The sequence below is a fragment of the Rhincodon typus genome, chromosome 17 (genome assembly GCF_021869965.1).
Source record: "Rhincodon typus isolate 14 chromosome 17, sRhiTyp1.1, whole genome shotgun sequence".
Taxonomy (NCBI): Eukaryota; Metazoa; Chordata; class Chondrichthyes; order Orectolobiformes; family Rhincodontidae; genus Rhincodon; species Rhincodon typus.
The window spans coordinates 50957277-50970751 of record NC_063348.1 but is presented as its reverse complement, the minus strand read 5'-3'; the positions used below and the strand labels follow the sequence as shown (position 1 = coordinate 50970751).

The 13475-nt window shown below is 40.6% G+C and overlaps 1 protein-coding gene across 5 annotated transcripts in view; it reads right to left on the bottom strand.

Moving 5' to 3' along the window:
- mettl15 (methyltransferase like 15) overlaps positions 1-13475 on the bottom strand; it is a 92583-nt gene that overhangs the window by 8871 nt on the left and 70237 nt on the right. The gene's annotated exons all lie outside the window — the stretch shown is intronic.

Here is a 13475-nt window from a genome sequence, read left to right as displayed (position 1 = left end):
GGGCTGTTCCATTTACTGTTTACTTTTCCATTCCATTTACGCTCTTGAATTGGATCTTCCAAAATGCATCACCTCACATTTGCCTGGATTGAACTCCATCTGCCATTTCTCCGCCCAACTCTCCAATCTATCTATATTCTGCTGCATTCTCTGACAGTCCCCTTCACTATCTGCTACTCCACCAATCTTAGTGTCATCTGCAAACTTGCTAATCAGACCATCATTTTCTTTCATGGGATGTAGTGAGCAAGCTCAGCATTTATTGTCTGTTTCACCATTTTAGAGGACAGCTAAGAGCACATAAAGCCATAATACATAGGAGAAGTAGTACACCATTCAGCCATCAGGTCTGCTCCACTATTCAATGAGATCAAGACTGATCTGATAATCCTCAACTCTACTTTCCTGCTTTTTCTCCATAACCCTTGATGCCCTTACTAATTAAAAATCTACCGTAGCCTTGAATATAGGTAATGGCCCGGCCTCAGCTCTCTATGGTGAAGAATTCCACAGATCTCCTCGAAAGATAGTCCCTCCATATCTGGTACCAGCCTAGCAAACCTTGTCTGGACTGCCTCCAATGCCTTAGATAAGGGATCCAAAACTGTTCACAGTATTACAGCTGTGGTTTGACTAGTACTTTGCGTAGTTTTAGAAAAACGTCCCTTAGCTCATACATCATATTGCTGATTTTTAATATATATATATTTCCAAAATTATTTCTACTGATGAAAAAGTTTAATCAGCGAGTAATTCAGTCCTATAAGAAACACTTGCATTTGTGTACAGCTTTTGACAACCACCAGCTGTTTCAAAGAATTTTGCAGCCAATGATGTACTTTTTGAAGTGCAGTCACTATTGTACAGTAGGATACACAATGACAAGGAAAATTACAGCCTCAAACCCTGATGCATGTGGAGTTAGTTGAGCTCAGCTGGGATGCATTGGACTCCCATGTTTGATGTCACCACTCCTGACTCAAGACAAGCATGTGAGTAATTATCATAAACTGGAAAACTGGCAACTAAGAAACTGATCAGCAGAAAGACATCCAAGATGATTTATGAAATTATCAGAACTATATAAAAGTTATAAACATTTAGTCTTGACTTTTTAAAAAATGATCCCTGTTGGTTTATATGAATCAACCACTTGGAAAGCAATTTAAAAGTTATTAAGCACATGCATGGAAAGAGTTCCAATGATACGGATAAAGAGGATGTGATTAGAACTATCTGATTATGGGTCAGATAAATGGTAACATAAGCTGGTTGTACAGCTTGGCCTATTTCCTTGATACAACTTCTACTCATTTTGATGGAAAATACCTGCATTACCTGCAGGACTCAAATTTTTGTTTTGACATATGCAGCTATGTTTGTCATTTCAAAGATAAACTAGACAAATGGTTAGCAAATGGATTCAAGTATTGGTGGAAAGGCCAGAATTTATTTCCCTTTGCTAACTGCTCCCAAGAAGGTGGTGATGAGCTATGATCTTGAACTGTCGCCATGTGATGGATAATGTAACTGCAGTACGAGCAGGAAGTGAATTCCAGACTGTTGATCCAATGAGTGTGAAGATAAAGCGATATAATAATTCAAGTCTTATAGGGGAACCTGTTTGGAAAGTGTTGTCAAAGGAGCCTTGGTGAGTTACTGCAGTGCATCTTGCAGATGCTGCACACTCCTGCCACTGTGCAGCAGTGATAGAGGGGGGAATGAATGTTTAAAGCAACAGGTTGGGGTGTTGATTAATCGGGTTGCTTTGTCTGCATGGTATCCAATTTCTTGGGTGTTGTTGGAACTGGATTCATCCAGGCAAGTGGAATGTATTCCTGTACACTCTTGACTTGTGTTGCATAGCTTCTGACTTTCAAGAGGTGCTTGCCTTAAAATTCTAGCCCCTGACCTCTCTTCTTCACACAGTATCTATATGCATGGTCCAGTTAAGTCTCTGTTCAATGGTAATCCCCAGAATGCTGGTAGTGGTGGTGGTTGGGGGTTGTTGGGGTTTATTGATAATATTTCTATGAATATTAATGGAGATGGTTAGATTCTCTCTTGTTGGAGATGGTGACTGCCTGGCACTTGTATGGTGTGAACACTATTCACCATTTTTTAGCATGAGCCTGTCCGATATTGGGGCTCCAGTGCATTCAGGAATGGACGGTTCAGTTTTTGAGGAGGTTGAATGATGCTAAGCAATTCAATCATTAGTGAACATACCCACTTCTGCCTTTATAATGGACAGGAGTTCACTGATGAAGCACTGAACTTAAACAGCAAGTAAGATTCACACTGCATATCAGTCCAAGCCTGGATAGCAACCAGGCACTGCTGAACATAAGCACAGACTATTCAGTATTTGAGGAGTTGCAAATGTTGCTGAACACTGCACAATTATCAGCAAATGTCCCCACTTCTGCCCTCATGATGAAGCAGCTGAAAATGATTATGCCTAGACCATCACCCTGAGGAATTCCTGCAGTGATTTCCTGAGACTGAGATGATTGACCTCCAGCAATCAAAACTATCTTCTTTTGTGTTAGGTATGACTTCAAGCAGAATAGAGTTTTCCTCCCGATTTCTACTGATCCCAGTTTTGATACGACTCCCTGATGCCAAATGTGGTCAAATGTGGCTATAATGTCAAGAGCAGTTAATCACACCTCACTTCTTTATTTCATTGTTATTTCTTTTGCATAGTAATTGAACCAAATTCTATCAAACAGTTGTTATGATGCATAAGGTGGTCATTTGGTCCATCACGTCTGCAGTATCTGCATTTTAATTTATTGCCAATCTCCTGCCTTTTCCCCTTTAACCTCTATCTATTCAGTTATTCAATGCCCTCCCGATCACCTTAATTGCATCTGTGAGGTGCGTTCCATACCCTAACTACTTGTTGAGTAAAAAGCTTTTTCTCACTTCGCCTTTGCTTCTCTTGCTAAATACTTTAAAAATATGCCCTCTTTCTCACTTAGTTTATGAGTAGGGCGGATGCTGACAAGATTGTCATTAACATCAGATCTGAGACATCATGGCACCAATATTAGAGACAAACTCCTCCAATCTCTTTCCACTGGTGTACAAGTGCTTTTGGGGGTACCTACAAAATCTCATGTTTTCTGCTGCTATTCCACAGCAATCCATTTTGAGGACCTCCCCTAAGCACAGCATACGTATCGCGTTTGGCAGGTCCTACAGTCCGAGGAGGACTCGTGCCCACCTTACAACTACTTGCCTTGATGACTCCATGAGCTGCACACAAGAAATGGGAATTATTGGAAGTGTTTATTGATTAATGCTGGTGACCTTTTAGATGGTGATGATGATCAACTTCTTGACCCACTGTAGTTGGTGTGATGTAAATACATCTACAGTGCTGTAGAAAGGGAGCTCCAGGATTCTGACCCATTAATAATGAAGGAATGGCAATTATAGTTCTAAGTCAGAAACAGTAAAGGATATAAAGATGGCATGAAGTTGCACTCTAGCCGGGATCTCATTGAATGGTGGAATGGGTTCAAGGGGCTAATTGGCTGACCCTTGTTCCTACTACATATTTCAGTTTCTGGTGACATCAAGTGAAGATGTCTATTGTGTACCTTACTCCAATTAGATAGGTCATTTTAAAAGAGTAACACAGGTCATTTTTAATGTCCAAATGTATATTTCTTTTTAATTTATAGTTTTTCTCATCAAACGTTCTCAACATTTAGAAATAGCCTCAGCTTGGTAAAGTTACTTAAGCCGTCACTTAAACATAGAAACATAGCTGATAGGAGCAGGAGGAGGCCGTTTGGCCCTTCAATCCTGCTCTACCATTCATCATGATCATGGCTGGTCATCTAACTCAATAGCCTAATCCTGCATTCTCCCCATAACCTATGATCCCATTTTCCCCAAGTGCTACATCTAGCCACCTCCTGAATACATTCAATGTTTTAGCATCAACTACTTCCCGTGGTAATGAATTCCACAGGCTCACCACCCTTTGGGTGAAGAAATATCTCCTCATCTCCATCCTACATGGTCTACCCCAAATCCTCAGACTGTGACCCCTGGTTCTGGACACACCCACCATTGGGAACATCCTCCCTGCATCTACCCTGTCTAGACCTGTTAGAATTTTATAAGTTTCTATGAGATTCCCCCTCATTCCTCTGAACTCCAGTGAAAGCAGTCCTAATCTAGTCAATCTCTCCTCACACTTCAGTCCCCGCCATCCCCGGAATCATCCAGGTAAACCTTCACAGCACTCCATCAAGAGCAAGAGCATCCTTCCTCAGAAAAGGAAACCAAAACTGCACGCAATATTCTAGGTGTGTTCTCACCAAGGCCCTGTATAACTGCAACAACACATCGAATAAAAATGTGTTTATTTTAGGACACTGAAATTGGACTGTCATCTTTTAAAATACTGCTTAAAATCTGCCACAAATGAAGTTCATCTTCATCTGTCCTAATATCTTATGTAACCAGGCATCAACATTTTCAATTTTAATAATACCTGGGGTATGCAACAAGCGCATTATAGGTGTTATTGAAATACAAGCTGAAGCTATGGTTAAATCTGTAATTTCTTTTCCTGAAGCTTATTCTTTGGATAGATCCATTTGATAGATTCATACATACCCAACACTTTTTGATTGTGATGTTGGTGTCACTGTTTGTATTCTGTCATCAATACTGTATGAAACTGACAGCAACTTCCTGTAGTGTTCAGTAAAAAGTGGAAATACAGGAATTTCTGAGAGAGATTTCCTGTTCCTCCACAGGCTTGCATTACAGCAGTAGCACCCAGGGATAGAAATCATCTATAAATCTCTAAATTGATGTGAATTTCTGTTATTACTCTCTCTTAAAAACCCTTGAAAAAAATGTCTTGAAGCATAAAGTGGAACTGAAATTTTATGTGTGCTGAGGAAGGGTCACCGGACCCAAAATATTAACTCTGTTTTTCCCTTCACAGATGCTGCCAGACCTGCTGGGCTTTTCCAGCAACTTTGATTTTGTTCCTGATTTACAGCATCCGCAGTTCTTTCGGTTTTTATTCTGAAATTTTAGTAGCGGACTAAATTATAATTACTGTTTGACAGCCTCTCTGGCCCGGAAAAAAATAATGTTTGGGGAACAATGCATTTCTCTATTCCATTATAAAAATTCTGCAGGTTAAAATGTTAAGTTTTCTTAATAGATTTATAATATTTCATCTTTTATTTATGACGCAATCTATGTTTTGCTTTCTGTTAACTTACACAAAGTGAATGATAAAACCTGCTTGTATCTTGATACCTGCTGAAATTATTTAATGTGATTGGCTGCTTAGCCTCTACAATGATGCCACAGGGTACCACAAATCCTCATGTGCCAGACAATCTTTTCTTTTTTAATATATTCACAGGCATGTGAACTTCACTGGCTGGTCCAGCATTTATTGCACAGTTTGAGTTGCCCTTGAGATGGTAATAGCAAGCTACCTCCTTGAACTGCTGCAGTCCAATTAATGTAGATCACTTACAATACTGTTAAGGATTCAGTATCAGGATTTTGATCTAGTGATACCGATGGAGCAGCAGTATATTTCCAAGTCAAGATGGTGAGTGGTTTGAATGCGAAATTGGAGTGGTGTTGCTCCCATGTATCTGCCTCCCCTGTCCGTGTAGATGGTACAGCTGGTGGATTTGGAAAATTCTGTCTAAGGAACCTTGGTGAATTTCTGTAGTGCTTCCTGGAGAGGCCGATGGAGTGAATGTGAATGTGGTGTCAGTCAAATAGGATGCATTGACCTGGATGTTGTCAAGCTTCATGAATGCTGTTGGAGCTGCAGTCATCCAGACAACTTGGGGGTATTCCATCACACTCCTGATTTGTGCCTTGGAGATGGACAGGCTTTGGGGAGTTAGGAGGTGAGTTATTAATTGCAAGATTCCTAGCCTCTGACCTGCCCTGAAGACAATACTTATATGGCTAGTCCAATTCAGTTTGCGGTCAATGGTAATCCAAATGGAAAGGGGAAATTCATACAATAGGGCTCAATACATCTTTACAGCATCTTTGGTCGTGGTCATTGGTAAATCTCATTTGACCACTAACATAAAATCCAGGCTAGTTAAGAATGGCACTTAACAACCCATAGATCCATATTTTAATGCAACTTGTTGATTTGAAGAAAGAGGACTAAATACAGAAAATGAAGATGATATAGGAGTAGGAGAAAAGTTCCATTTAGTTACTATGGTTAAAAATCCAATGTATTGTAGTGTCACTAAGCAACACTGGTTGCTGACACAAAGAAGCTATCCTAGAGGTTCCTCTAAGCTGTTTTAATAATTTTTTGTAATATAATCTGTACATGAAATTTTGGATGAATGGCATCATATTAATATTTATTGTAACACATGGTAACCGATGTGTTTTTCTAATATCAAAATATTATTTGAATATCTAAATCTCATTTATATTCTTTCCTGAATGAGGTATGCAGAGTGTGGAGGATTTCTAGCTCCATGAGCCTGACCTGCCTTTACAGGAGAAGAATGCTGGTTTGAGAGCTGGACTGAGGAAGCTGCTAGTTCTAGAGGCCAGCTGCCTGGGAAGCCTACCTCAAGCCTCCATCACCGTGGTTAAAAATAAAAAGAATAAAACACAAAACATTTCTCCAGTCCTTCCATCTCCCAAACCTTTGTTCCACACACCCCCAATCCCCCAGCCAAGAGATGAGAAGGCATAGGGGTGGAAATAGGCCAGCCTATTGAGACTGCTCCACCATTCAATGAGTTTTGATAGTCCTCAATTCCACTTTCCTATCTTTTCCCTTACAAATTAAAAATCTATTTCAGTCACGATTATATTTAATGACACAATCTCTACAGCCTTCCATGCTAAAGAATTACACAGATTCACTACCCTGAAAAGAAATTCCTCATTGCTGTCTTAAATAGGTGACACTTTACTCTGAGATTATACCCTCTCGTCCTAGGTTCTTCCACAAGTGGAAATAATCTCTCAACATCTACCCTGTGAAGCCCCCAGTATGTTTCAATCAAGTCACTGTTCATTCTTCTAAATGCCAATCAGTTCAGACTCAATTGACTCAACCTCTCCTCATAAGAATATCCTCCCATACCTGGAAACAACCTAGTAAATCTTCTATGGACTGCGTCCAATGCAAAACAGTTCTCAGTATTCCTGGTGTTTTCTAATGAGTATGATGTGCAGTTTTAGTAAGACTTCCCTATCTTTACACCCCTTTTAAATAACGGTCACTCTTCCGTTTGCCATCCCTATTATCTGCTGATTTATTTGATTTATGCATAAGGGCTCCCATTATTACATCTATTATAATAAACTGCCACATATTCCAATGGCAGATGTTAAGCTAACTGGTTTATGGTTACATCATTTTTGTCTCCCTTCCTTTTTGAATAGGGTTACATTGACAGTATTCAAATCCTGAGGGATACCTGCAGAATTTTGAAGATTACTACTGGTACATTCACTATGTTTGTAGCCACTTCCTTTAAAATCTAGGACACAACATATCAGGTCCAGGAGACTTATCAGCCTTTAGTTCTATTAGTTTCCCCAGTACATTTTCTCTAGTAATAGATATTTTATTTATTTAATCACCCACTTTTGTCTCTTAATTATTTAGTTTTTTTCGGAATGCTGTTTGCGTCTTACATCGTGAAGCCTGATACAAAGCATTTCATAGATCAGAGAACCCCTGCAGTGTGGAAACAGGCCATTTGGCCCACTGCATCTAGACTGACCCTCCAAAGAACATCCCACCCAGACCTAGCCCTCCACCCTACTCCCCATAATCCCACATTTACCACGGCTAACTCACCCAGCCTGCACATCCCAGGCCATTGAAGGGCAATTTGCCATGGACAATCCATCTAATCTGCACATTTTTGGACTATGGGAGGAAACCCAGACAGACATGGGGTGAGTATGCAAACTCTACACAGTCACCCAAGGCTGGAATTGAACCCAGGTCCCTAGCGCTGATAGTCAGCGGTGCTAACCACCGAGCCATCTTGCTGCTGAGGTTATTCAGCTACTCTGCCATATCCTGATTCCCCATTATTATTTCCCTAATTTCATTCTCTAAGAGGTTTATGTTTACTTTGGCCTCCCTCATATTACTTGCTAGTTCATCCATTTTATTTTCTCCCTTCTTCAAATTTCTCTTTTGTTGGGTTTTAAAACTTTCCCAACCCTCTGGCTTACCACTGATCTTTGCCACATTGTGTATTTTCTGCTTCAATTTTTTTTAAGGGCAGCATGGTTGCAAAATGGGGAATTATTCCTTGTGGATTCCTCTGCCAATCGGAGTATCCCAGTCCACATAAAGTTAACCATTATTAACATACTATCTGTCAAACATACCCTCAGCGTCTCATGATTTATTCTTTGGCCGACAGTATAATTACCGTTAGGAGGCCTATAGACTACTCTTCACCAATGTCTTCTTTCCCTTATTTCTTACCTTCACACAAATGGATTCTACATCTTCCATCCAAGACTATTTCTTGCTATTATATTTATTCCATCCTTTACTAAAAAAACTACACCCACACCCACACTTTCCTTCCTGTACGTCCTTTTGAAAAGTTACATAGCCCTGATTCTTTAGTTCCCAGCTTTCTCCTTGCAAACATATCTCCATAATGGTTATAAGGTCATACCTATTAACCCATACTGTGGCATTAAACACATATCGTATTCAGAACAAAATAAATAATCAAGTAAAGAGTCTTAATTTTGCCTTTTTGCAATTGTTTTCCCCTTTTTGACCCTATTTGCCATTTTTAAAAATGTTTGCACATTTTATCTTTTCCTGCCCCAATCTGGGTATTTTTGCCTAAATAATTGCCCTGCACTTCCACCACTCCTTTTGCAAACTTCCATATTCCCTCTAACCCCTCTCAAGAAACCCCTACACCCCCCTATTTAGTTCAGAGCCTTCTCAATAGCCCTAGTTACTCAATTTGCCAGGACACTGTCTTAGCATGGTAATGTCATTGATGCTGTACTATGCCTTTGACCCATCTCCTATGACGCCGATGTTCCATATGGCCTGCTAGCCCTCCTATTTGGTTCCTCTAATATCTTATACTAATTTAGTGCCTATTTCCTTGCAGAACCCTATCCCCCAATCATCAACCAAAACAACTCAAAAGTATTCACAAGTACCCATGGACTCAGGTCCAAACAGAAATTTATTAATTGAAGTTCTAAAATGCAAAGTACTTTGCATTGAGAAGAGCATTTTGATGAATCCTGTCACTTTTTGATAGATCTATTGATGAAGTAACAGCTCCTGGGACTTGTGTACCTTTTACACACAATCTTCTCCACTGTTAACAATTCCAAAGGGCACATGACCCCATACCTCCAGGATCCCTGACCCCCATTCTCAAAGGAAGCAAAACCTTCCACATTTCAAAGGATTCTTCCTTGTATGCCCTGACTATCCAAAATAAATGCACTAAGAACAGACCTGCCCTCAACTGGTCTAATCTCCACATTCCAGACACCTGGACAGGAGCCACTAAAATAAAACAAAGAACTGCGCATGCTGGAGATCTGAAACAAGAATTTGTTGGCAAAACTTACAGGTCTGGCAGCATCTGTGAGAAGAAAGCACAGTTAATGCTTTGAGTCTGGTGACTCATCAGAATTGTTAGCAGCTAGGAAAAAGCTGAAGGTGAAGTCTGGGGGGGGAGGGGGAAGGGGAGAGGTAAGAAATACCAAGGTTGGGGAAAGATTTAGGACTTCCAACATTTTACGCCATTTTCATAACAGCAGATGGTCTTTGTCACAGTGAAGATCCGGGCCAAAGCATCAGTTTTCATTTACAACATGTTTGAGTTTAACTGCAGGTTACAGATGAACTAATTCAGCAGAATATTATACTCTTGTCGTAAGAAGAGAAAATGATGCAGAAATTCAGTACATCTGACACATCTGAATCCAATCAGGGGTGTTATATAATGGGGTTAACCGTGGTTGCAGTAGGTAGCCCTTGTCTTCTGGTAGCAATTCTCGCATGACATCCAGTCCTTGAAATGAAAAAGTAACATACGAGTTCTCAAGGATTTGACATCATGGTAGCTTCCAGGATACCTGGTGTAGACTTTGCAAGTTGGGTATGCATGGTCACAGATGACGAGCACATTGATGAAATGAAATCCTCTCTGTTGGAAGTCAGTCATGTTATGATATAGTGCTCTCAACACATTGTGTGCATCTTCTATCGTGCCCTACACCTAGGGGAGGCTAGATATGTTGGCAAATCTTATTATCTGGGCTGCAGCACTGACCTGGTCATGGAAAAATGGAGTGAAACTGTGATATTTGTCTCGCATTGCATCAGTAACAGCCTTGATACATTTATGGGTGAAGAACTGAGAAATGCCATGCAATGATCCATAGTGAATTTCTGGAAGCAGCCAGTTATTGAGTTATACAGTCATACAGCATGGAATCAGATCCTTCGGTCCAACTAGTCAATGCCAACAAAGTTTCCCAAACTAAACTAGTCCCACTTACCTGTGAGGGCACATATCCCTCTAAACCTTTCCTATTAATGTATCTGTCCAAATGTCTTTTAAATGTTCTAACTGTACCTGCATCTGCCACTTCCTCAAGTCATAGTCATACAGCACGGAAACAAACACTTCGGTCCAACCAGACCATACAAAACATATCCCCAAACTAAGCTAGTCCCATCTGCCTGCTCCTGGCCCATATCCCTCCAAACCCTCCCTATTCACATATTTATCCAAAGGCATTCCACATACAAACTACCCTCTGTGTGAAAAAGTTGCCCTCAGGTCCCTTTTACATCTTTCTGCTCTCATCTTAAAGATATACCCCCTAGATTTGAACTCCCCCACTCTAGGGAAAAGACCTTTGCTATTCACTTTATCTATGCCCCTCATGAATTTTTAAAGGTCTATACAGTCACCCTTCAATCTCCTACATTCCAGTGAAGAAAGTCACAGCCTATCCATATATGCAGGATTCTACAACTAACAATGTCTTTAACCTGCACAATGTAAGCAACCGATTGTTGCTTGAAAGGCCTCACCTGTTAACAAGACAGCCAGCACCCTCAGATAGGAAAAACCACTTCCTCTACCAACTTCAGGTACGGTGGCAGCCATCTTTCATTTCCATTGTACATTTACAACACACATGCAAATGGAAGGCAACACAGTTCACACTTGGCAGAATGGCTCACAGGCTCAGCCCGTTAATCTAGGTGACCCTCCCAAACCTTCAGCTTCTTTTCTTCGTTGCCCTCCCTGTCAACCTCATTGATACTGAGCCTCCAATTTCCAAATCACAGCAATGGCCCCTGATAACCCGCCTGGTTGTACAGTGAACAAACATCCCACCCCAATCCAATTTGGAAGGGAAGCCTGGACTGATGAATAATTCCTGACTGATCTCTGTGGAGTTCTCCGACTGAGATATTGCTAAGCTCCTGACTGGGTGCAATAGGCCTGCGGGATTGATAATAGCTTACTCCTTGGACTTTTATGACTCCAAGTGGCTAACCAACCATGTCCAAGGCCTGGATTGAAATTGGACTCTGTTCTTGTCTCACTGTTGGGCCTCCCTGACTTGACCAAGAACTACATAGTACATTTACTAAGTAAGTTGCTGGCACCTGCTGTAGGTTTGACACTGATGTAGCAAGGTATCACGCAGCAACCTGTCCACCCGCTTTGAAGATCATTGCTGACAACCATGACAAACTGCCTGGCCTTTTGTCTGTGCTAAAAGGCAAGGCAAGACAGAAGTACAGTGGGCCTTTAAGTTTTGATTCAGGTTGCAAAGCAACAAAAAGCAAGCCAGAGATGCAGTGAGCTTTCAAGTTGGCACCAAATGAGTGAGTGTTATAAAAGTAAGCAAAAGGTCCTGTGGTGTAACCTGCTCTGATGCATGATGGGTGTTAGTCGCAACATGCAAAGCGATCTGGCAGCAGCATTAAGACGAAGGGTATCTGTGCACTCCAAAATTGCAGCATGAAGTCGATAAATTTATTCTAAATGGGTCAGAGACATGTCATAATAACGTAGTGAGGCTGGTGCTTGTCCAATGCTGACCTCTGTCGATGGGGGTCGGGGAGAGCAGCTAGTCACTATCCATGGAGTTTGCCCTGAGTTTTTGGAGACTGGTGTCCAACATGGAGCCCCAAAGGAGCAGGCAGTGATCTGGAGATGGCAGGTACTTACCTGGACATTTTTTTTTTAAATCAGGAATGTTGCTATCTACTTCCTTTCTGTTGCATGGGGAAAAATAGCAAACTGCATATAAATGGAGTGAAAATGGTAATAATGAAATGTAAATGCATGCAAAAAGGCCCCTCAACAAGGATTGTCATGATTCTTGTCTCACGTTCAAACTATGGGTGCATGACTGGACTTTTCTTTTCAACGTCAATAATCACACTTTTCTTATAATACCATATTTTCCAAACTGACTCACCATTGTCCTTGTATTCGGGGCAAAATTCCTCCTTCAGAGACTTGGCGACTTGCTATCTCCAATTTAGAGAGATTTCTTGTATAGATTTGTGGCAGGTTCTACTATTATTGCTACCAACCTCAGCATTCATGAGGAGGGTGAAGAGCAGGGAATATTAAATCGGAGATATGCTGTCTTTATAATTGATGATGTGTGTTGGCTGAGTGACCCTTCAAACCAAAACATGAATTTATTTTCCATTTTTGTATGTAAGTCAAATCAGTGCGCTTCAGGTCAGTGAGCAAAATACATAGTGCTATGAGCCACTCTCCTTCAACATGGCAGACAATTGCACAAATACAAAGTTGTTCCCATATCTCTTCTTCATGCTACTCTACAAAGTCACACAGAATTACTTAACCCTAATTTGAGAATTTGCATGAGTTCTTTCACTTCATGCCTTATAGTTTTACTGATTCATCAACAAAACTTCCAAGATAAAGTTTAGAATACACCAAAAAATCAAACGTTTTGAAGTAATTTACTGAACAGCACAACAGGGAACCTATCACAAAAACTGTTAGCCATTACTTTCTCAATTGAAAGCCTGATTTGAGACAGATCGACAGCAATTTGTTTTGCATTTATAGAATGTGAGTACTGAGTAAGATGCTAAAGATGAAAATAGGATATATTCTGCCAAGAAACATAGGTTAAGTCAAAATCTATATACATTGAAAATGTTCTTACATACGACTAAAAAAGTTTTACATTTTCAATAAATTTCAATTGGAGTCCATTGACATGATATTGGGCTACGCAGTAACAAGGTGTAGAGCTGGATGAAGACAGCAGGTCAAGCAGCATCATAGGAGCAGGAAGGCTGACGTTTCGGGCCTAAACCCTTCATCAGAAATGGGGGAGGGGAAGGGGGTTCTGAAATAAATAGGGAGAGAGGGAGGCGGATAGAAGATGGATAG